The 25,113-nt window shown below is 45.7% G+C and overlaps 4 non-coding genes and 1 pseudogene across 4 annotated transcripts; 2 read left to right on the top strand and 3 right to left on the bottom strand.

Annotated features, from left to right (window-relative positions):
• Window positions 1–1,806: 1,806 nt before the first annotated feature.
• On the top strand, window positions 1,807–1,877 carry TRNAG-CCC (transfer RNA glycine (anticodon CCC)). The gene has a single exon. It is a non-coding gene; the product is annotated as a tRNA-Gly (tRNA).
• A 2,934-nt stretch (window positions 1,878–4,811) lies between these two features.
• Window positions 4,812–6,064, bottom strand: LOC133088225 (transcription initiation protein SPT3 homolog; annotated as a pseudogene).
• Window positions 6,065–19,749: 13,685 nt separating this feature from the next.
• On the bottom strand, window positions 19,750–19,821 carry TRNAH-GUG (transfer RNA histidin (anticodon GUG)). Its single transcript has one exon. It is a non-coding gene; the product is annotated as a tRNA-His (tRNA).
• Window positions 19,822–20,487: 666 nt separating this feature from the next.
• TRNAN-GUU (transfer RNA asparagine (anticodon GUU)) lies at window positions 20,488–20,561 on the top strand. Its single transcript has one exon. It is a non-coding gene; the product is annotated as a tRNA-Asn (tRNA).
• Window positions 20,562–23,191: 2,630 nt separating this feature from the next.
• Window positions 23,192–23,264, bottom strand: TRNAV-AAC (transfer RNA valine (anticodon AAC)). The gene has a single exon. It is a non-coding gene; the product is annotated as a tRNA-Val (tRNA).
• Between the last annotated feature and the right edge of the window lie 1,849 nt (window positions 23,265–25,113).

Genomic DNA, 25,113 nt, shown 5'->3' with positions numbered 1-25,113 from the left:
GAAGGAAGTTGGGGAGTGAGGCCTCTGACCTTGCTACGCCTGAGTTTGCCGGTCTTGGTAAAATTCAGGACAAGGAATGACCTGTCTGTGCCAAGGATATTGCCCATGGAAAAGGGGAGAGGCAACCGAAGAAAAGCAAGCATTGGCCTGGAATCAAACCCGGTTCTCCCGCATAGGAGGTGAGAATTCTACCATTGAACCACCAACGTTTCCACCTGTACTGCTCGACTAGGACTCCTCTGGAAGAGGCTCGGGAAGAACTTTGAAAAGAGTTCTGAAAACAACAGGATTCTTTGGTAGACATGCAGAACAAACTGGAAAAACGAACAAACAAAAAAACACCCAGAGCAAAGGTTTGCAGAGGACGCTTAAGTCAGGCAATACCATCAAGCTGTGGCTTTCACATCAAAATACCGTGGGCTTCATTTCCTCACTGACGATGCAGCCATTCTCTTTGTCCCCCCATCGCTTGGGGCCCCCCAAACCTGTCGAGGCAGAGGGTGGTGTGTGATGCTGACAGGGAACTCACTGGTGTGTTGAGTTTTAGCATTTGTGACTCTGAGACGCATAGGGGGCATTGATTTGTGATTTAGGAGTTGTGAGTTTAAAGTGCAGGTTTGTAGTTTAGAAAGGGATGTGGGAATACATGTAGATCTGGTTGATGTAAGTGGTAAATGAAAGCATGTTGGCCAGAGCTGGCGTTTGTCTTGGGTGTTGGGCAGAGGGCAGATAGAGCCAAAGCTCTTCAAGGTCAAGGGGATGGTCGTTTTCCTTGTTGAGTTCAAGTTTATGACTCAGCCTCCACCTAGCTTGGCTTCTCAGCAAGAGGAGCATGACTGCATATCTGCAGCTCCTATCTTTCAGAAAGTCATAATGATTCCTAAGTCCCAACATATGGGGGAGCCCCCCCAGATTCCTTTCTTCAGTGTAATTTCCCCATGGAAAATTTGGAAAGAATTCTCTCTGTGTTTCAATTTCATCAGAGGACCAATATGTTAACCTCGACACTATGCTAAAAATTAGTCTGCTCCTTATATAACCCAAACACCAAAGCCTACGCCCCACATGCATCTCAGAGTCACAAATGCTAAAACTCAGCACAACACGGAGTCCCATTTGGGAGATTAGATTCTCCCATATAATCAAACATGGGTTGCAAACAATAGTAATTAATCTTTTAATAATTATGATATATCACATATCCTTCCAAATGCTTTGAACACCTTAAAAAGCAGACACATACTATTGTTATAATGGTTACAAGAATGACTCACTATTCTTGTACAAAGAAACGGTGTGTTTCTTCGTTATCTCTCTTTTGATTCTGGCCCTTTCCTTCTTCTAATTCCTGTCTAATTCTTCTTCTGTTTCTTATTTCTTGCCTGGATGAGAATTTCACTTGCCTAACCTAGGAAGTTGGATTATTTTCTCAGACTCTCTAAGGTAAGAGTTTGAGGTCGACAGTTGCAGGTATAGGGTCATAAACAAGGGATCTGGATGAAATTCCGATGTTTTTTCGGCAGGGGTCTGTTGTACGGTTAGAAAGAGCCTTTTTCAGAGTTGTGGTGTGAGCTGACGAAGCCGATATTTTGATATTTTCATTTGAATGTTCCCACTTCATGCTGTTGCCTGCTTGTAGGCCTTTTTCGCAAGGCTTTGCTCCGAGTGCCTGTCAGTCTGTGAGCTCTGTCTTTCAAAGACAACGGTGTAGGCCTATTTTGGAACCTCTTTGTTTCGCCGCTGCCGGTCCCTCGGTCGCTCTGGAGATTCTTTCTGGAGAGCCGTCAGAGGCTTGCGCGGAGAGAGGCATTGGTGGTTCAGTGGTAGAATTCTCGCCTCCCATGCGGGAGACCCGGGTTCGATTCCCGGCCAGTGCAGTTTTTCTCCTCTTGATCCCTTTTCCGGCCCAGACTTTTCACTCCTTGGTTTTTGCCTGCTGCACACGCAAGTCCGATGACGCCGTGGTTCTGGCCACAAGGAGTACGAAGATGAGAATTAACAGCCTGAGAATTAACAGCCGAAGGCAGTCCTGAGCGGAAGACATTAAGGACGCGTCTAAATGGGTGATTTCCAGAGCCCTGGGGCTGTGAGGGAGTAGCATATGGCAGCAACCACCTCGCTGGCCAGTTCGTACCTTTCTACCTGCAAGTGTCCTCCACCTCCTACTCATCCTCCTTCTCCTGCCCCACTTCCTCCCCTCCATATCCCCCTCTTCCCTTCCCCTCTCCTTCTCCTTCCCTTTCCCCTCCCCCTCCCTCTCCTCTTTCTCCTTCGCCATCTGTAATGTTCCCTCATTGGGATTTCACTTCTAATATCCCTTATTCGTTATGAATTTGAGCACCCTTACATATTTGTTAACTATTTGGATTTTCTCTTATAGGTTCTCCCCCACCCCCATCCCCACCCCCAAGACCTTGGTGATTTTCCTACAGGTCTTTTTCTTCTTGTTTTGTAAGAATTTATTAAATATCTTCAGTACCCGTTGATGATGCTGACTGCAAGGACATTCTCTCAAGTTGTGACTTGTCTTTTTTACTCTTTAGTCTGTGGTTTGATGAACAGAGATGCTTGATGTAGTCCAATTGATCTGTCTTTGTTAAGAACTGGTCCTTTTTTTTTTCCTACATTTTATGATATACTCTTATTAGTTATCCATTATACATATTAGTGTATGTATGTCAATCCCAATCTCCCAATTCATCCCACCACCACCCCACCCCACCCCACCCCCGCCACTTTCCCCCCTTGGTGTCCATACGTTTGTTCTCTACATCTGTGTCTCTATTTCTGCCCTGCAAACCGGTTCATCTGTACCATTTTTCTAGGTTCCACATATATGCATTAATATACGATATTTGTTTTTCTCTTTCTGACTTACTTCACTCTGTATGACAGTGTCTAGATCCACCCACGTCTCTACAAATGACCCAATTTCGTTCCTTTTTATGGCTGAGTAATATTCCATTGTATATATGTACCACATCTTCTTTATCCATTCATCTGTCGATGGGCATTTAGGTTGCTTCCATGACCTGGCTATTGTAGATAGAGCTGCAGTGAACACTGGGGTGCATGTGTCTTTTTGAATTATGGTTTTGTCTGGGTATATGCCCAGTAGTGGGATTGCTGGGTCATATGGTAATTCTATTTTTAGTTTTTTAAGGAACCTCCATACTGAAGAACTGGTCTTTTTATCTTATTTTAAAAATCCTTGCTTACCCCTGAGATCATGGAAATACCCTGCTATATAACACCAACTAAAATCCTTTTAGGTTTCATTTCACATTGAAATGATTTTGGTTACGGTAGAGGTAGGAGTCACCTTTCATTCCCCTGTCCCCTCCCCAGTGCATGTGATTGAACTCTGTGGTATAATTGTTGAACATTTAAAATGTTTTTAATACCTTTGTTTCTTGAATCCTCAATTTCATCCAATTGAATCCTCCAATTCAGTCTGATTTTAAAATATTTGTATATACCAAATAAACTCAATTCTCTTAATAATTCTAGTAATTCATCTTTCATCCATGTAAATAATTATAGTAGTCATTTTTCATTTTCACTTCTTATACCTTTTCTTTTTCTTGCCTTTCCTCACTGGCTAAGATCTCCATCACAATGGTGAAAAGATGTGGTCAGAGTGAGGCCTATTTGTCTGATTCCTGAGGGTTCCTGATTGGTAAGGGGGGTGGGGGGCTGGGAGCCAGGGGTTTATTACCCACTATAATGTTTGCTGAAGGTTTCTTGTTTGTTTTTGTTTTGGAAGCTACCCTTAGCAGATTAGGGCTGTTCTCTTCTAGCCTATTATGCTAAAGGGTTTTTTTTAAATGGTAAATCAATGGTGAATTTTTTCAAATACCTCTTCTGTTTCAGTGATTATGATTTCCCTCCTCTACGTTGTTAATGTGGTGAGTTAGATTAATTTATTTTCTAATGATAATCAACTGTTTTCCCAGGATAAGACCAATTTTTCACAATTAAAAAATGTATTGCTGGATTCAGTATTTTTTTTAAATTGCAGCAATAAAACAGGTCTGTAATTTATATTTTTCACATTGCCTTTGTGGGGGGGGTGTTGGTTTCAACATAAACTCATAAAAAAACGTTGGAGAAATGTGCCATCTTTTAATTCTTTTAGAATTTGTTTGCTTTGGAGTCATTTCTTCTAATGAACTTTTTTTGGTCCTGGAGCTTTCTTTGAAGGAAGATTTTAAAATTCTGATTTAAAAAATGTAATGCTTGTAGAACTAGTCCATTTTATTTCCCTAAACTCATTATTGGAATATGTTCATTTCCTCTAAATTTTTAATTGGTTGTCATATATGTGTTTATGATATTCATTTATCGTTTCCTTATGTCTATGAGTTCAGTAGTAATGGCTTCCTTCTTTCCTCTTTTTTTTTTTAAATCTATGTATATTTCTTTTTATTTAGAATTTCGACATGCTGTGAAATTGGGGTTTGAGATAATTTTTTTAGCTCTCAAGGATTTTGGAGACCTCTTCTGACATTTAAGAGCCATGCAATGCCTAAGAAGAGGTACTGGGAGTATTTAAGAAAATACTCTCTTATGTCAGTCCCACACTCGCCTCCCACTCTGGGCTATTATTTCTTTAAAATATTTGTTAAAATTTATAAAATTTCGAAAATACAAAAAGTACAAAAAATAAATATGCATCCCTCACCTAATTTTAAATGATGTTATCCTTTTGCCATGTTCTGTTTTTTATTATTTTTTAAAATTTTATTTTATTTATTTATTTTTTTTGCGGAGAAGGTAAACTTGTATTTTATTTTGCCCAAGGAGGGGAACAGAAATCACCTTAATATAACATTGCCTTTCCTGTTGTCGCAGTCACAGTCACATCAGCAGGACAGAAAAGCCATCCCATTCCTGCGGTAGGCACTTGTGAATGGGGAAAGGGGGCCAATCTTGTGGCCGTAGCGTCGAACGGCCTGTCTGATGTGGCAGGGCTGGATGGCATCGCTGTGAGCCTCAACACCACAGGCCGCAGTGCTCTTTTTTCTTTTCCTTTGGTTTTAGCTGAGTCTTGTCCAGCACTCCCATTCCCTAGGGATCCTGATACGGTTCTCCCTGAGAGCTGTGATCCAGATGATGGGGCGCTCGGTGTAGGAGGAAGTGTGTTCTCAGGAGAGTCTGGGTAGGACCTTAGGCAAGACCCCTCAGCAGAGCTGTGATACTGAATGAAGGTGGCAGAAATGGCATGGCTGAAGGGGTCTCCTGCCTTGGTTACCATGTCCTGACTCACAAGAAGAGCCAGATCCACTAACTGTGCCACAGTTCCGTACGCTAAATATGCTAAAATTTCCACAGCGACAACATTGGGCTTTATCTCCAAACTGCTGCAGTCCAACTAGTCTCAAAATTTGGAGGCTTTTTTGGAGAAACTTAATTGTCGACTTTCACAGAATTCTGCATATTGAGCTGAATCCATAATTTGAGTTTGTCTTTCTGCTCTCTCCATTCTTTCTTGTTTAACTTCATCAATTTCATCATCTGCAAACATTGCCAAGAGTTCTCCTGTTTGGTCAATAGAGCTGAGAAAGTCTTGAGTGATTTTTTGTCTTTTGTTCGCATTATTTCTGCCACTCAATTTGTCTTCCAGAAGATCATCCTCGTCGATGCCTTTGACAATCTTTGATTTGTAGTCTCGGAAAAACATGTATTTTAGCAGTCTTCTAAGTTTTTTCTTATCTTTGCATATCAAAAACAGAAGATCTTCAGCAGAGATTACCCTTGCTGCCCGAAGCTGAGAAACTTCAGCAGCTTGCTGTAACAGGTTAGTTAACTGAGTGTGTACTACATCTTCTACCGAAACTGCTGTTTCATGAAGAGGCCTCCTAGAATCACCTAGAGAAAACATCATGCTCTGCAATTCTGCTGCAAAGCTTATAGACTTCCTTGTACTTCTTCCACTACTTGAAGTGGCAGTAGACATTGGGCTGGCTGCAGTGTTATTCATCTGTGGCTTAAATGGACAGGTCACTTGCTGGCCTTATTCCAGATAGCTCATCTCTGTTCTAAGAACACTTGTAGACCCGGCTGTGCGTCCTGCGTGGAGAATCCCATGTTCTGTTTAGAATTTTCATAAGAACTAAAATATTTCAGATGTTGCTGAATTTCTCCCCACCTCCTTAAGCACTTTGCCCCATTCTCCCATTTCCCTTCTAGAAATAACCATCCTCCTGATGCTGGTGTGACATTTCTTTACATGTTTTGGTATATGACAATAAATGATTAAAGACATATATAATATATCCATCTTTTTTTTGTTTTAAGAATTTATATGAACACCATCATACTATGTCATCTTTTGTCACTTGATTTTTTTTCATTCAACTTTGTTTTTCAGTTTTACCCATATTGATAGATAGAACTAGTTCATTCATCTTAATAGCTGTAGAACAGTCCATGGAAAGAATAAACCAGAGTTTATGTATCCTTTCCCCTCAGAGGACCATTGGGTAGTTTACATGTTTTTATAAGTACATGCAGTGCTTCAGTGAACCTTCTTGCACATGTGTTCAGAAGCACACGTGTGGGAGGCCTTCTTGCCTCTTAACAGTTTTATCAGTTTTAGTAGTCTTTTCAAAGAGGCAACCACTTACTTTTTCGCTTCTGTAAATTTATTTCTAATTCTTAAATTCCTGGTTTTCTACATAATTTCTGCACTTATCTGCTTCTGTTGTTGTTGTTGTTATTCTTTTTTGTAACTTTTTGAAATGGAGATTTAGCTCACTAGCGATCAGTTCTGATTTTCATAATTTACATTTAAATCTGTGTATTGTCCTCTAAAGACCGGTTTAACTGCACCTTGTGTGTATACATAGTATTTTCCATTTTGTTTGATTCAGAATATTTTCTAATTTTCATTTTCATGTCTGCTTTGATACAAGTGTCGACAAAAATTCTATTAACCTTCAAGTTAAGAAGAAAAAAGAGAATTTTATTCAAGCCAAACTGAGGATTATAACCTGGGAGAGAGACTCTCAGAAGCTCTGAGAACTGTTCTGCCTGTTAGAAGTCGAAGGCACAGTCATGTACATTTCTGAGACAAAAGGTCATACATCCAAATGACATACTGACATTTTACGTAAAGTTCACCAAAGATACATAGTCCAGGTAAGCATGTACAAAGCGAGCAGGAAGTCACTTGACCACTTACGAAGTTGGGAAAGAATGCTAATCTTTTTTTTTTTCCTTGGATAATCTGTTTTATTTATTTATTTATTTTTTAATATTAAAAAAAATTTTTTAAACATCTTTATTGGAGTATAATTGCTTTACAATGATGTGTTAGTTTCTGCTTTATAACAAAGTGAATCAGTTATACATATACATATGTTCCCATATCTCTTCCCTCTTGCATCTCCCTCCCTCCCACCCTCCCTATCCCACCCCTCTAGGTGGTCACAAAGCACCGAGCTGATCTCCCTGTGCTATGTGGCTGCTTCCCACTAGCTATCTATTTTACATTTGGTAGTGTATATATGTCCATGCCACTCTCTCACCCTGTCACATCTTACCCCTCCCCCTCCCCATATCCTCAAGTCCATTATCTAGTAGGTCTGTGTCTTTATTCCCGTCTTGCCACTAGGTTCTTCATGACCTCTTTTTTTTTTCCTTAGATTCCATATATATGTGTTAGCATACTGTATTTGTTTTTCTCTTTCTGACTTACTTCACTCTGTATGACAGACTCTAGCTCCATCCACCTCACTACAAATACCTCCATTTCATTTCTTTTTATGGCTGAGTAATATTCCATTGTATATATGTGCCACATCTTCTTTATCCATTCATCCGATGATGGACACTTAGGTTGCTTCCATGTCCTGGCTATTGTAAATAGAGCTGCAATGAACATTTTGGTACATACCCAAAGCAATCTACAGATTCAATGCAATCCCTATCAAACTACCACTGGCATTTTTCACAAAACTAGAACAAAAAATTTCACAATTTGTATGGAAACACAAGAGACCCCGAATAGCCAAAGCAATCTTGAGAACGAAAAATAGAGCTGGAGGAATCAGGCTCCCTGACTTCAGACTATATTACAAAGCTACAGTAATCAAGACAGTTTGGTACTGGCACAAAAACAGAAATATAGATCAATAGAACAGGATAGAAAGCCCAGAGATAAACCCACGCACATATGGTCACCTTATCTTTGATAAAGGAGGCAAGCATATACAGTGGAGAAAAGACAGCCTCTTCAATAAGTGGTGCTGGGAAAACTGGACAGGTACATGTAAAAGTATGAAATTAGAACACTCCCTGACACCATACACAAAAATAAACTCAAAATGGATTAAAGACCTAAGTGTAAGGCCAGACACTATCAAACTCTTAGAGGAAAACATAGGCAGAACACTCTGTGACATAAATCACAGCAAGATCCTTTTTGACCCAGCTCCTAGAGAAATGGAAATAAAAACACAAATAAACAAATGGGACCTAATGAAACTTAAAAGCTTCTGCACAGCAAAGGAAACCATAAACAAGACCAGAAGACAACTCTCAGAATGGGAGAAAATATTTGCAAATGAAGCAACTGACAAAGGATTAATCTCCAAGATTTACAAGCAGCTCATGCAGCTCAATAACAAAAAAAACAAACAACCCAATCCAAAAATGGGCAGAAGACCTAAATAGACATTTCTCCAAAGAAGATATACAGATTGCCAACAGGCACATGAAAGAATGCTCAACATCATTAATCATTAGAGAAATGCAAATCAAAACTACAATGAGATCATCTCACACCGGTCAGAATGGCCATCATCAAAAAATCTAGAAACAATAAATGCTGGAGAGGATGTGGAGAAAAGGGAACCCTCTTGCACTGTTGGTGGGAATGTAAATTGATACAGCCACTATGGAGAACAGTATGGAGGTTCCTTAAAAAACTAAAAATAGAACTACCATACGACCCAGCAATCCCACTACTGGGCATATACCCTGAGAATGCATATCTTTTAAGAAGTTACATTGCTACTGTCAGAAGAAATGGTGGCGGGGGGGGGGGGGGTGGGGCGGGGATGATCTCTACAGTCAATGGGACATTTACACCTCTGAGGAGGTCTGGTTATTGTATAATGCAGATGCACTTTTCACATGAAAGTGGGGAGAGAGGAGGCCCAAGAGGACAGAGAGAGAGAGTTTTATGCTTAAATTTTCTCAACCTGCTTTAAAATATAAATTTCATTTCATCACAAAGATTGATAGAAGTGTTGTTAAAATTCCAGATGCATGAGATTTCATTCTTATGTGTTAAAACTGAATTCTAGATGCTAATTGCTTCTCTTGAAATGTTATTTGTGGATACCTCTACAGCCCTAGGATGAATATATTTTCCTCTGAATATAGTCTCCTCTGATAGGCTCCTGGGGTTCGTTAGCAGCTGGGAAACAACACACCAAGTTGTCTTATGGTTTCCCACACTACCCAGGCTACTAGTACTCAAGGCTAAATCCGCTAGAGGTCGAGTCCATGGCCACGATTTCTCATGAACTTTAAAACCTATCTTATTCTTTATACTGTTTGTGGCAGCAAGGCTGCCTGGTCCAAAGAGCCCTGGGATTTGAAGGGGCAGGACTAGATCGGATGACCCTTACCCCTGAGGGCTTAAGACTTTGGGGTCCCACCTTAATGTAGGGAGGACCTCCTGTAAGACTTCTCAAGTTAGCCTGGGATTAAAACTTGGCTTCTGTGTTCCTTGTGCCTGAACAGAAGATGAAATAAGCTATCTTGGCAATTCACCTCAGAGTGTAAGCAGCTTTGAGGCCTCTTTTCCTTTCTTTTGCACTGGCACCTGCCAATGTTAGTGGCAAGCTTGCCATCTACCTTGAGTCTATGCTTTTTAAAATGACTGATGAAGCTTTAAAAAACAAACGAGCAAACAAACAACAACAAAAAGCCCTCTTCATTGAAATTGAAGTAGATTGTATTCTCTCACTTTGAAAACTATACCTTTATAATCACCAAAGATGAATTTAGAATTCCTGGACTTCTTGGAGTGACACACCAGAGAAAGGAAGCATGGTGAGACCCTCCACCACTGCTTGCCTACTGGCCTGCTGGAACCAGGTTTTGTTCTGCACCTCCAACACGTCCATGCTGCATCCACTAGCTCTCCCTAAAAGCAGCCTCTTGACACTGCACTGCCCACAAGCTCTAGGTCTGAGTACAAAAGTAAAAAAACAAACAAACAAATAAACAAGTGATTTTTGCCTTCAGTTTGACAATGCCAAGAAGAAAGATCCAAAAATTCTACACATGAACTAAAAGACACTTGGGCAAGTGATTCTGGGATTCTTTGCACATTGTGGGAACGTCTCCTTGGTTCCATATAATCTTTGCCTAATGGAAGAAGGCACGGCCAGAAGAGGGCCACAGTGGGACCCATGGCAGATCTCTTCTGCCATGACTGCAAGCACAATATTGGCTAGACCAGCATGTGAACAATGGAAGCATTAACATTCCCCAAGCAACAGTGGTGCTGCCAACCATTTTATTGGGAGGCTGTGACCTAAGAACAGAAGAAAACAAAGAGAAGAGAAGAGAGCACTGGGTGGAAAAATCTCCTTTTCAGCTAATCTGGGATATTGTGCCAGTTGTCCAGAGCCCTTGAGCTGAGATGGCAACGAGCTATGGCAATTTGCCCCCGGGGGTTTGATTCCTGGCAAAGTTTTGTAAAAGGTATTTAACATCAACAGATTGGCTACAGAGTGGATAAAAGAACAGTCTCTGTCCTACAGAATTGCCAAGGATATATGTGTAAGAATATTCTCCACACACTCTTTTTCATAATAAAATGGCAGAACCAATTTATTATTCAACAAGTATGTAAGGTTTAAATGTATATTAATATATTCCGACAATGAAAACGCACTTGTTAGAAAAGAGACCACCCTGATGATTCAGATGATGTTACTGATAAAAATAAGAGGTCACCATTACTGAGCATTCGTGGCACTCTTACACACAATTCTTTATTTGAAGCTCAGAACTACCCAAGGAAATGTGTAACCTGCGGCGGAGGTGAGAGGTCCCCTGGCACAAAGGAAGGTAGGCACTCAAGGAACCCCAGAATAAGAAAACAAAGAGGGGGGAAGAGGAAGGGGGAGAAGAGGAAGGGGGGAAGAGGAAGGGGGGGAAGAGGAAGGGGGGAGGACGAGGGGAAGGCGAACGGGGAGGAGGTGGAGGAGGGTGAGGAGGCGGAGGAGGGGAAGAGGGGGAGGAGGAGGAGGAGGGAAGGAGGGGGAGGAGGGGCGGGGGAGGAGGGGGAGGAGGGAGAGGAGGAGGCCTCAGCCAGGTGAGTTTTCCGCAGCAGCTGGATAACCCTGGTCGAGAGAGGGCGCTCGTGCTCCACAAGCCTCTCTGCGACCACAGGCTTCGACGCTGCTGCCTTCTTGGAAGACACCCTCCTTCCCTCTTTTGTCTCAGACAGGACGCTGAAGAGCGCGTCGTGCTAGATGATTTCTCCGCTCCCCAAAGCCCTAGGAGGGAAGGACAGACCGACGGAAGCGTTGCTCCGAAGTGGTCCATTGCGCAGCGCCCGGCCTTCTGTTGGATGATTTCCCGGGTGCCTCTTCTGGGTAAGAGTGGACCCCACAGGACATTCCTGCTGTTCCTTGAGGAGCAGTGGGAGAGACGCCAACTTGGCCGGCTCCTCGGGCCGCGCGAGACCCAGGCCCCTGAGCTAGGCCCCTCGATGGGCTGAGCCCAGAGAACCAGCAAGGGAACGGGTTGCCTCCTGCCGCCGCAGGTTCTCTCCTCCCGTTGCAGGAAAACACTGATCCAACTCCCGCCGTAAGCACCGGAGAGGCAGCTAGATCATTTCTGAGGGCTGGGGCGGGGGGGGTGGGGCGAGGGGCGCTGAGGGGCGGGTGGAGGGAGCGCTAACTCTCCGCAGGAACACGGCTGGGGTGGAAGAGGAGAAGGCGGAAGGGGAGGCTGGGTGGAAGGCCAGAAGGGCTGGCTAGCCCAGGCAAGGATACTGCGCGCCGGCTCCGGGAGCCTCCTTGCGAAGGCAGGCCTCGGGCCTCCTTGTTCCTGGAAGGGGTGCCTCCTTCCGATCTGGCCCCCAAGGGACTGTGGAGCGCGAGGCCTTCGGGCGACGTTCCCACGCTTTCACACCACCGCGGCCGCGTGGCCTTTCTCCTGCAGATGCCTGCCGGCCAGACTGCGGGAACTGCCCAGACCAGAGCGGGGCCCAGTGGGCGGGGGCCCGGCACGCGCACACACACGCGCGTGGCCGGCAGCGGGCTGGAGGAGAAGGCACGTCCTGCACTTGTGAACAGACAGGAGGCGTGGCTCAAGAAGCACGACCCATCCATACACTTTGGTCACGAACCAGGAAAGCCGGGAAGATGCGGGTGCAGACCCGATTTCCCAAGCTGTGGAGCGCTGGCTGGGGGTGCGCCTCTCGCCCTGCGCCCGGGGAGCGGAGCGCAGCGAGACACCACGGAAGAGACGTCGTCTGTCATGAACCGAGGGGTATCAGGGGAGAGCACGAACGCAACCTCCCATTAGCACAAATCCCTACATCAGCACGTCCCGAGTGCAGTAGACGAGCCTCGTCCTGGGAAAACTACGTTCGTGACCACAGGCTCTCCCGTGCCCGGTAACTATGAGCATACACCCCGCAGGCACGGTCAACACCCTGCCCTCCCCTCGCTGTCTTCCAAACCGATCTCCGAAAAGCCACCGATTGCCCATTCCCGCCTGCCCAACACACAGGAGATCCCACGGCCCGGCCCACAAGACTGACCGCCTTTCAGCAGTGGCGCCCGACCCACCGACCCGCAGCCACTGCGCTGTCTCATCATCTACACACGCCACTTGCTGCCTCTGAGGCTCCGTCCGCAACACCTGCCACGGCTCTCGCTCTCTCTCCTGTTGCCGCACAGTGGACGCAACATTTATCCCAACAGGTCTTCGGCGTGAGCGTCCAAGGGAAAAGGGAAAACGAGGCCAGGGCCTGGGAGAGCGTGCAGGGTTTAAATGCAACAGCCATTGTAGAAACTGTGGGACTTGATTGTGGTGGGTAGCATCGTTTTGCCGTAGCGGTGTTGATTTTTACTCCTACCTTCTGCTTATGGCAGCAGTGTAACAATTTTCCATTCTGCGCATACTTCACCTGCTGCCTTTGTTGGGTCAGTTAACTGATGTTAACTCCCTACACCGCTTAATCTACAAGTGGAACAACCCTCGAAGATCCGACCCATCGCTCACCTTCCTCTCAACCCTCGTGGATATCGCCTCCGGGCACCTCTGCCGAGCGCCTAATAAGCATTTCATCCAGGGCATCTACTGATACTAACACCAAGACTCGGCTTGGCCTCTCTCGGTTATTCAGAGCTCAACGTGACCTGCGCCCCGGGTGGCAACGGGCGTGGGTTTGAACCCCACAGGGAGTTGAACCTCTGCAGGGTTGTGTAAACCTGAGCAAGATGCTCGAAAGCCACTTGTGCGATGGAGATGTGGGGATGTGGCGATGTGCGGGTGGTGTAGGGCTGCCCTGGAGATAAGCACGACCTAGGTGCCCTGAGAATCGGCCACTCTGGTTTTCCTCGGTGCGGGGAGCACCCCAGCACACAATTCAGGGGATGGAAAGCTGAAGGTTTCCCTGACCGGGAGTCGAACCTGGGCCGCAGCGGTGAAAGCGCCGAATCCTAGCCACTGGACCACCAGGGAGCTGCTGGTGGTTGGCTTTTCTTCTTGCTTCTGACAACAGTGACCTTTTCCCTTTGCTCTGGAAGGCCTTGAGCCTTCCGGAGGGGTCACCCGTCGTTCCAGAAAGCCTTAGCTAAGGCCGTTCCCTCCGTGCTTCCTCTAAAAAAGGAGCCCGAACGCCCGCGGGGCCTGCCGGGTCCGCACGTCCCGAGCGAGTTGCCTCATCCCGGCCGCACCTAGCCTTGAGAACTAGCCTTGTGACGCGTCTTTGTGAGGTGGCCGCGTGTGGAGAGAAGGTCACCGGGGCCCGGGGAGCGTGAGAGGGGCCCGGTGGCCGGGAGGAGGCGGGAGGGAATGTGCCCGGGGTGAGAAGGGGCCACGCACCCGAGAGCCGGCAACTCCATTGTCCAAAAGGACTCAGGTGGATGCAGCAACGGAGACGCCTTGGATGGAAAACCCTTGTAAGCCAGGCTCCAGGGCGCTAAATTGGATTCCGGATCCAAAGCCCAGCAATCCCCGGATGGGCTTTGTCGGTTAACCCATCCCGTAGTTTCCCCCGCTCTCCGTAAAGAAAAATTTCAGTCTCCTGAGCCTTCCATGAGTTGCAAAAAGTCTGGCCCAAGAATTAATGATTAGAGGAATGAGAACATGCAGAGACAAAGAACAGCAGTCGGGCAGGAGAACTGGTAAGAATTTTCACAATGTATCAGTCATATAGCAGAGTCACGGGACCTGTAGTTCCTCCCTGAAGGACATAGATAACACTGTTTGATGCACATTGCCAAGTTGTTTTTACAGAACCCAGATTCCCAACCAGATGGAAACTGCTGACCACAAGCACATAGACCCCCAGACCAGTTAGAGCCAGAAGATTGATGATGTTGATTCCTGAAACTTCACCTTGTTACCTCACCATCAATCAGCCAGAGAATTGTGTGGTAGCTGATCACGCACCCTGAGACCCTCTCCCTCACACTGCCTTTAAATACACTGTCCTGAGAGCCGTCCAGGATTTTGGGTCTCTTGAGCTTTAGCTGTCCGTTCTCACTGCTTGGGCACCCTGCAATAAACGCTGTAGTTTCCTTATCACAACCTGGTGTCCGTTGATTGGCTTTGCTGTGTCATGGGCGAGAGGACCCGAGTGCCGTTTGACCCCCTTACAACCTGCTGCACCTGCAGTTTTCCCGCCTTACTCCATGCCAACTCCATCCTTCTCTATACCCAGGTCAACGATCTTAGAGTTCTCTCTGATGCCACAGTTTTCCTCAGACCCCACCTCCAAGTAGTCAGGAATTCGTGTTTTCTCATCTCTCAAGTGTGTGGACATTGATCTACGCCGAGGTTTCTCAACCTCCGCAGTGTTGATATTTTGGACGGGATCATTTTTTGTGGGGGAGAGCTCCGCCTGAGGACTGAAGAATGTTTAGTGACACCCCTGGCTTCTGCTGACTGGATACCAGGGAGAAACTCTCCGTCCCCCTTCCCCCAGTCTTAACAATAAAAAATGTCTCCAGACAAGGCCTAGTGTCACAGAGGGGGCCGGGGATGAGGGTGGGAGCCCAAATCGCCCCCGTTTGAGAACCACAGATGTGCACAGTCGCTCCTGTTCCTGGCCTCTGAACTCACGCAGATGACTCTCTTGATCAGGGCACAGGGGTGGATTTCAACTTGGCCCCCTGCTCATCTAGACGTTAGGATTTAAGACTTTCATGTCTGTCGAGATCGTGGGGTTTTCTGCCATGAAGCCTCTTCTTTGGTTCCGTCCTCGAAATCAGCTTCTTTTGAGCCTGCCCAGGAGAGGCAGCCGGGAAGGAGTCTCAGTCTGCTCAGTGAGGTTCCTCTCGCCCCTTCTGGAACTTCACGCCTCTTTGGGTTCAGCCGGCAGAGAAGCTTTAGGGGCCGCTTTATTCCAGCTGCCCCGCGCATCCCCGAGGAGGAGGTGCACGGGGAAGAATAGGGTTTGACTGTGACGCCTGCCGCCTGGGGCCCGCACCTCCACCACCGCTAGTGCAGCCTTCTGGGCTCCCCGCGGTCCCACCAGCCAGGGGGCTCCGTATTGGGCCCGCCTGAGCTCTGGAGACGCCCAAGCCAGCAGGGACACCTAGGGGGAACCAGAGGCCCACTTCAGTCCTGTCCACAAGGGACCCTCAAAAGGGTCCTGACTGAGAGAGAAAGGCAGTGAATCCTCTCTTATTGGGCAGGCAGAAGAGACATGAAAGGGAAAGTGAAGAAAAATCCTATGAGGCCTCAGGATCTGGAGTTACCATGAAGTTGACCGACTCTGGAACCGCGTCCTCCCCCTGGCTGGCGAAGGCGAGTGGAGTCCCCTTGTCCAGTCCAGTCCAAGTAGACACAGCAGACAACGATGGCCCGGGTACCAGTGAGTAGGCAGTCCCCAATCTTCCCACTTGGGAGTACTTGAACTTCCCTAGCCACGAATTCCGTGCATTTCCAGGATGCAACTAACTGATTTCTTTTTCTCAACTGCTTGAGAAAAGGAGGAAAGGATTTGGGGAAAGGATCAATCGATCGAGTGTGGAGCATATATGAAAACCACTGCAGTAAGGAAAGCAACCATTGTTGAGACTGTCTCATTTCTCTCTCACCCACCCTCTTAAAATTAATTGCACTTTCCCAGGTAGAGTCCCCAGGTTGGACCCATTTTACTTTTAATGCACAGTTGGTGGAGCCTAAGAGGAGTCTAGCAGGTTCACAGATGAATATTTGAAGTATGGTAGTCACTTATGTTTAAGCATGCATTCCAAAAAGCAACGAACGAATCAAGCTCACTTGCGCCTTATCTACAAAGATGGGAAAGGACAAGTACATATAAACGAATGGAAAATGTCATAAAATAGCCTTAAGTGTCTGCTCTTTGCAACGAAGTCCTTCCCTGGATATGCTCATCAATGTCTTCTCTTTCTCCAAAATCTGACATCCAGGGCCAGACCCTAAGATCGCTTTTCAGGCTCCAGCCTATTATTCCCCTCTCTGTATCTCCGCTTCTTCCTCATTTTCTTTTATTCGCACAAAACAAAACATGATAGAGCTCTCCCTCAGCCTCCAGTTTTCAACATCGCACCCAGCGAACAATTTCGCAAATTAGGTATGCTCCATGGGACTCTCTCTGCCTAGAAAGAAGAGGAAATGTTAAGCAGCACAAAGCGTTGTACTTTCCACGGTTAGGAATTACTAAAGGAAACTTTCTCTAAGACCAAAGGACTGAAAAATGAGCTAACTTCCCGCCACCCCCTCAACACCCCCCCACGCCCCCGCCCCCGCCCCTGCATCCGAAAATCCCGACTGTTTTGAGTCTTGTAGATTTTTCTCGCACGGTTCAGCCGCCCTGCAGGCAACTGGGCGTTTGTTCTCCTCAGAGGGTACAATAGAGGCTCTTTGGCCACAAGGGGGCAGCCAGTACATGTCAGGGAGGGCCTGTGTCCCACAAGGAAATGAAAAGGATGATGTGATGGCATGCATAGCTTGACCTGGGGGATGGTTACCTGAGTTATTACATGTTGCAAAATGTATCGCTCTGTGTGGAAAAGAACGGAATGGGGAGACTTGCACCACCTGACCTTAAGAGTTACTATCACCGCCCCCCCCACCCCGCAACACAGACCAGCAGTGTGCAAGTGGCATCAGGGTACATAACTAGAAAATGGACTGAGTTCAGAGACTTGAAACCGACCCATAGCTCAATTAGTGAATGAGTTTTCAAGAAAAGCAGTTCAATGGGGAAAGGAAATAGGTTCCATATTGGGAGGGGGCAGCTGTATTTCTATCTCACACTACACACAAAAGTCAATCTGAAGTGCATCATAGACCAAGACATAAAAGTTAAAGGTATAAGGCATTTTGAGGATACTTCGTGATTTGGTGGTAGGCAAAGAGTTACTAACCAGGACCCAAAGAATGTATATAACAAAGACAAATGATAAATTAGAGTTCATCAACGTTAGCCGTATCTTCTCATCCAAGGAGGCCACTAAAAGGGAAAAGCAAGCTAGAGACAGGGAGAAAATATTCACAACACATAGCTGACAACACTCACCGCCTGCCATTATAATGTATAATGAGCTCCTCCAACCCAGTAACAAGTTTTTCAAATATCAAAAAACCCACTTTTTTTCAGATGGGTTAAAAAATATGAACAGATACTTCAGAAAAGAAGATATACACATGGCCAAAAAAGCATACAAGGAGTGCTCAATATTTTTAGCAGTCAGAGAAATGGACATTAAAACCACATTGAGATACCACTACTCTTAGTAGCGTGGCTAAAATTATAAGGAGAGGAAACACCAACAAACTTGGCAAAGATGTGGAATAACCACAACTGTCGTATTGTTTGTGGTAACATTAAATGGTACAACTGCTTTGGAAAAGGCTTTGGTTTTTATGAAGTGGAGCATATACTACTCTTTGGTACCAGCTATTCTTCACCGAGAGAAATGAAAACCTACGTCCACAAAATCTCTTGTGGAAACACTGTTCAAAGCATCTTTATTCACAATAGCCAATACTGGATACAGCTCAAATGCTCATTATCGAGTGAATGGTAAACAGACTGTGCTATGTTACTGCCATGGAATACAACTCAGCAATCAAAGAGGAAAGACATCTGCTTTACTCAACAATGGATAAAGGCAGAGACGTTGTGCAAAGAGGAAGAGGTTTTCAGGCAAGAGTGTGTGCACTACGATCCCATTTCCATGACATTCTAGAAGAGGCAAAGGTAAAGTGAAAGGAGTCTGGACAGTGATTGTTAACAAATAAGACAGAGGACAATGGCAATGATTTTAATGATTCTGTGTGACTGACTGAGTAGTCACTAAGTCCAGGCACGTGGGACAACAGTATGATGTGGAGTTCCCTTGTTGGTCCAATCTGGTAGATGAAAAGGTCAAGGCACCGTCAAAGTTCACAAATAGCAGAAGTTAAACCACTGGTGATCACCGAAACAGTAATTAGTGAAGGTTTACCGTTCAGGAACTGGGAGCACTCCAACGGAATATGGAAGGAGGCTCAGAGGTGGTACACTGTTAGAAAGCAACTTATATCGTGAGGAGACGGTGTCTGTTTTGTCCTTCGCAGTGATCGATTATAACATTAGAGATTTCCTCATGATAGGGAATTGGTTAAAAGTGGTTACCTCCCATCAATTTTGGCGAACAGTTTTAGGCTTTATTTATGATTTTCAGAGGCGTAATCAAGAAGCGGCCCAAGGTAAGTTTCACTTGTATTGCAAAATAAGCTAAATGAGCTCTTCCTTGTATGACTAAACGGGTTTGTCTGCTCAGGGAATTTTCAAGTGTGATCTCCACTTGTGTTTGATTTTTAACAATTCCCCGCTTTTGGTCATGCTCTCAGTCTAACGGTAGTCTCGGGTACCAGCATTGATGTAGTCAGGCAGAAGAATCACACATATTCGCTGTCTCCACTAGCTGGGTCGTCAGGGCGGAGGGTGCTGTAGTCACCGTTATCATCAGTTCTGCGGTGACTTTTAAGGTCTTCCAGTTGTCCACTCCTGATGGATACCATTTATCCTGTGAGTGGCTGCCGATAGGCATTTAAAATCCTTGAGAGTATAGAAAGGCACTAGAGAGCTAAATTCGGTGACTCTAAAGGGAACAATAGCCAAGGACTGAAAAAGTCCTCGGAGCAGAGGTTCCCAGGAGCCAAGATTAAACCAGCAAAACAGGTCCAGGGAGGGGGAGTCGCCTATCTGATAAAAATTTTTATCTGGTCTTTAAGATTCTGCAGATTTTGAGTAACACAGAAACAACATTTTTCACCAGTTACAGCACAGGAGGCTCCTTGCCGGGCTTCCCTGTTTTGGAGCAGGACCGAAGAGAAACCGCTGCCCTGGGTTTCCTTCTGTTCAGACACGAGGTGAGTGCCCTGTGTGGGGTTTCCTTCCCTTCTCCTGACCTCCTGCCGCCAGGTGGCCTGGGGAAAGCAGTGCTCTCCGGCCCCCAGGCCGGTGCAAGTTTCAAGACAAAGTAAAAGGGGAGCCGCCGTGCCACGTGAGACAGAGAAGGGTGCCGTGACTCGGATTCGAACCGAGGTTGCTGCGGCCACAACGCAGAGTACTAACCACTATACGATCACGGCGCGCCACGAACCCCGCGGCGGCAAGAGTTCTTGCTCTTACGATGTTGACGTAAAATCATTCCAATTACTGCGCTGTGCCTGGACAACTGTAGGTATTCATATTTTTCTCTCATCCCCGCCCTCCGTTTTCCACTCCCTTCCTCTCAATTCTGGTACATGATGATCAAACCAAACCAAACCAAAACCCATTTCTCATCTCCCCTAATCCGGCACGTGCCTCTGCACAGGCCTCCTGGGAAGTCAAGTTGTCGTCGTGCCCACCCCGCCGGCTTCTTTCCCGCCTCTTCGCGTTTGCCCCTTTGGGCCAACCCTTCCCAGCCCCTGCTTCCGGCTCGCGTCCCACCGACCGCGGCCGAGCGGAGCGAACGGGCAGCCGTCACGGAGCCAAACCCGGCGTTCAGCTTCCCTCGGGGCCCCCTCGGCTCAGGCCCGGGGGCGTCTCCGGGGCGCTGGCATCTGCGGCGGGGACGCTCGGCTGCCCTTCTGCCTTCGGAATCGCCCGACGCACGGCTTTTCCACGGAACGAACGCGCTGCGTCGACTCCACGTCTGCGGTTGTCCGAGGCTTTGGAGCCGTCGCCGCTGTCCTCCGAAAAGCGAGTGTCTCCGCCTGGCGCGGAAGCGGTGTTTCAGCACCACGGGGATGAGAGGGCAGCGGCGCTCGTGTGTCTCTGTGGCGCAATCGGTTAGCGCGTTCGGCTGTTAACCGAAAGGTTGGTGGTTCGAGCCCACCCAGGGACGCCTTTCTCCCCCCTCTTTTACAAAGTAAAGGCTTCGCGGTTCTTTCTGCTCTGCACACCCTCTCCCGTGAAGGCCGAAAAAGGCTCCTCCACTACTACCCTCCTGCCCCCCGTGTCGTGTTCACAACACGAGGACGTAAGGTGCGATCGGAAGAGGCCGCCTGGAAATCCTCGAAAGAGTACGGCTGTCATCCTTACTTTCTGAATTCCTTTTCACGATGGACTTTCTTCCATCCGTTGTTTGCACGTAGTAGTATTTATTTAACCCTTTCCATATACTTTTGAAATTAAGTTGGTTCTACGATTTCACGCTTACAAATAATGCTGCAGTCATCCTTCTTGTACAGGTATCTTTGGCCCCTTGTACAAGGTCTTTTTAGAGGGAAGAGTCCTGGAGAAGCATTTGCTCGATCACATAGTGCTTACATGGTTCGTATATGGTTCCAGTTTCGCTCCTTTGCTGGCTTATTAGGTATCACTCTTTCTTTTCTTATTTAAGCGACTGCTTGAGGCTTTATAACAGACTTCTGTAACTTACCACAGTCTGCCTTCAAGCGATGCCACACCTCTTCGCATTCCTTCCCTGCCGGCCGTTATGCTATTGTCATCATGCATCTTACTTTGCATGTGTCCTAAACCCCACAATCCACCGTTATTCCTTTAGAAAAATCGGTCCCATGTTTCTAAAGAGACTTAAATAATAAGAAAAATCTTAGGTATTTTCCCAGGCAGATACCTTTTCTGTTGTCCTTCGCCCCTTTGTGTACCTCCAGAATTCCATCTGGTGTCAGTGGACTCCTTTAACATTCCTTATAGTGTGGGTCGGCGGGTGACGAATTCTTTCAGCATTTGTATGTCCGTAGATGTCATTATTCACTTTCATTTTTGAAAGACATTTCTTGGGGAGGAGGCATAGGATTCCACGTTCTTTAAAGATGTTGCTCCACTGTCTTCTCACTGCTTCTGATGAGAAATCCGACATAATCTTTATTTTTGTTTTGTGTATGTACTGTGTCTTTTCCCTCACTGCTTTGGAGATACTGTTCTATTTCAATGGAGTAATGCGCAGTTTAATCACGATGTGGCTAAGTGTGGTTTGCTTCGTGTTTCTTGTACTCATACTGTTCATTTGGCTCTTTGGAAATTTTTCTGTCAGTGTTTCTGCAAAAATTGTTCCTTCTCTTCTGATCTTTTCAGGGACTCCAAATTACTCATATATTGGGCCTTTTAAACATACCTCATCACTCAGTGATGCTATGTTCATTAAAATGCTTTTTGGCTGTAGTTTCATTTTGGATACTGTCAGTCGTTCATGGCTTTGCGTTCCCTGATCCTTTTTTTCTTTCTTTCTTTTTTTTAAATTCCCCCTGCAATGTCTAACCTACTATTAACTCCATCTGGTGAATTACATAATATGAGATGTTATCATTTCCATGTCTAAAGTTTGATTCTGGCCATTTGTATGTGTTCTACATTTCTACTTAACTCTTGGGACATATGCAACACCGTCATAATAACTGTCTTAAAGTCCTCTCTGCTAATTTTAACATGTCAGTTGTGGTTCAGTTTTGATTGATTAGTCTCCTCCTTACACCTCATGTTTTCCTGCCTCGTTGTATGCCTGGCATTCTTTGATTGGATGCCAGACATTGTCAAAGTTTCCCTTCTTGGGCACTGGCTATTTTGGTATTCCTCTAAATCTTCTTGAGTTTTCTTCTGGGGTACAGTTAAGCAACTTGTAAACAATTGGATCCCTTTGGATCTTGCTTTCATGGTTTTTGGGGTCCGTTTTACACTTCTTCAGGTGACATGATGGCTGCATTCACCACCATCCCCTAAAGATTCCCACAACTCCTCCTAACCTGTGAAACTTTGACCACTCTGCAGTCTATAAAAATATGTGGCAGCATTATACCAAGTTGGACAGTGTTTTGTTTTTCCTGTCTTAATTAGATATTCTCCAGGCAAAGATTATACATTAATTAACTCAATTTAATATCAGCCAGAGAACTTAAAGAGAACAATAGATCTTAAAATGGCAACTCGAACCGAATCCTAATAGAGAAATGCATGTTAGAATCATATATTGGGTGACGCCTAAAACAGTTTACCCCCAAATTGTAACTGACATAATTAAGTCGCTATGATTTTACATAATTCTGAGACGTAATCTTTATTTAAAAGATATTCTAGGGCACATGTATTTTACTGGAACACATAATTTTAAATTTTATGAACTTCAATAGCTATTGGAATTAAAGTTTGCTTATTGGCTCAGTAAAACCAGAAGAGGAAATTTAGGCCGTTCAGTGTCATGAGCATTTTGAAGAGAAAATAAATCCAAGACGTGTACACGCTAGAATACTGTGCCAGCAATACTTTCCACATCATTAGAAAATCCGGAAGAAAACATAAAGTAGTGTTTAGACAGAAGTTCTTAAACTCTTGTGCTGCATACAAAATTGTCTGGTTATCAGGAGAGTCGGCTTTCAGGCAGCAACGGAACTCGGGCCACGTATCTTGGGGATGGAAAATGCAGCTGCGCAGGTCCCTACACCTCACTCCCCTCGCCCCCTTTTCATGTTTTAAATGGGAATGTAAATTTTAGGAAAAGGCCAGCGCAGTCGAGTCTGTTTCCGCCCGGTTTCGAACCGGAGACCTTTCGCGTGTTAGGCGAACGTGATAACCACTACACTACGGAAACGGTGTTGAAATCCATCAGCTATATCCATGAAAACCATAGGTCCTGCCACCAGTATCCTGGTCACCAACGTTTTAAAGTGAACAATAAACCGGGAAGCACCAGAGACACCTCAAGCGAGAAGATTGTGACTCCTGAGAGGCTCTCGCTTAACTTCGGGATCCCGCATCCAACGCAGTGTCTCCAGTTCCACAACTAAGCACCCGAGGGCAGGAGTCGCCCCTGCTGACTCCCCAGCTCCTGGAATTTCCACTGGTTCTTTAAAATAGATTCTCTACCGTTGGTGAAAAAGACTGATCCTGTCATCTATTTTCTGAACAGTTAAAACATATCACTTTAAGTTCCTACCTGATAACTTCAGTATCTCAATCGTCTGTTGAGTCAACTTCCACGTTTCCTTGCTTCTGTTCCTTTATAGTCCTACAATATTGTGACTGAAGGATGAACCTGCTGTGTGAAAAATGATAGATAGAGTCATGATGTTATCTTTGTGTGAAGACTGTGCACCCTCTCCCCCAGCAGGCAGCAGAGGGGAAGATCGCCTCAATCCAGTCCTTGACTGAGCGGATTTGCAGGGAAGTCTCAGTCCATAGCTAGTTTGCTCTCAGTGCCGGGCTCTAGACGGCTAGGGCTCCCACCTGAGACCTTAAGGTGTTTCCTTGGGTCCTGCCCCTTGCGGAATTCTGAACTTGCATTTTTATCTCCTTCGTACCATGATACTGGTGGAAATTCCACTCTCTTTCAGCCACACTCTGCTTGTCCTCATAGCGTCATACATGCACATGGCTTAATTTGCAAATGTCTTACGGGGAAATCCTGAAGAAAGCATCCAGCACACTCTTCAAGCCACTCCAGGATATTGGCTCCTTAAGTCTGAATACGTGGACAGCTCCACATTTCTTTCTTTCTTCTTCTTCTTTTTCTTCTTCTCATCTCCCTTCTCTTCTTCCTGCCCCATCTTCTCCTCCTCCCTTTCCCCCTCCCCTCCTTCTCCCCTCCTCCACCCCTCCCCTCTTCCTCACCCTCCTCCACCTCATTCTTTTTGCTCACCAGATTTCTGACACTACTTAGAGTGTTGCTGTTTTCCCAAGAACTGGCAAATGCCCTAAGGGGAAAAGGTAGAGAATCAGTTTCACTCCAATGAGCTTCTTTCGCTCTCTGTCTCTCTGTCTCTCTGTCTCTCTCTCTCTCTCTCTCTGGAGCTGATCCTGTGGGTCCTCGCTGCATAGGTATTTCTCCAACGACCTCAAACAGAATTTCTTTAAGCCAGACTTTATTTGGTTATTTTCAGGGTGAATGCCGGTTTGCTACAAACACTGCACCATAACCGAGAGAGAAAATCTTCTACAACTTCCAGATAAATTATATTTCCCTCCTTTGATTTCTTACAAACAAAACAAACAAACAAACAAAAGCAACCAAAAAGACTGGGTCACTGGTACATACTTGGACTTTTCTTATAATACTTAACTGACTGTATATTGAAAGTTCTGCTGGAAGCATGTGCAAAATATTGTCTACCGTGAGCTGAACAGTCATCATGCCTGTCCAAGGTCCAAGAAACTGATGAAGTTGGATCCAGGCCCCCATTGCAGTTAGATCACCACTTAGATCAACATCAAAACCAACCACTTTTCCAGATGGTGATCACTAATATGGGGCAGAAGAGATCAGTTAAACCATTAAACACTCATTTATCTGGGGAATGTTGAAAGTCAGCAGTGGTACAGTTAGAAGTGGAAATAATACCAGATTTCTCCGAGCTTCACTGTGTGAGCAGCACTGTTCCTCGGGGCTTTACTGTGCAAGAACTTATTAAGTCCACATAACAACCCTAAAAGATAGTGTAGGA

This window comes from Eubalaena glacialis, chromosome 3 (assembly GCF_028564815.1).
Source record: "Eubalaena glacialis isolate mEubGla1 chromosome 3, mEubGla1.1.hap2.+ XY, whole genome shotgun sequence".
NCBI lineage: Eukaryota > Metazoa > Chordata > Mammalia > Artiodactyla > Balaenidae > Eubalaena > Eubalaena glacialis.
This window is presented reverse-complemented; position numbering and strand designations above follow the sequence as displayed.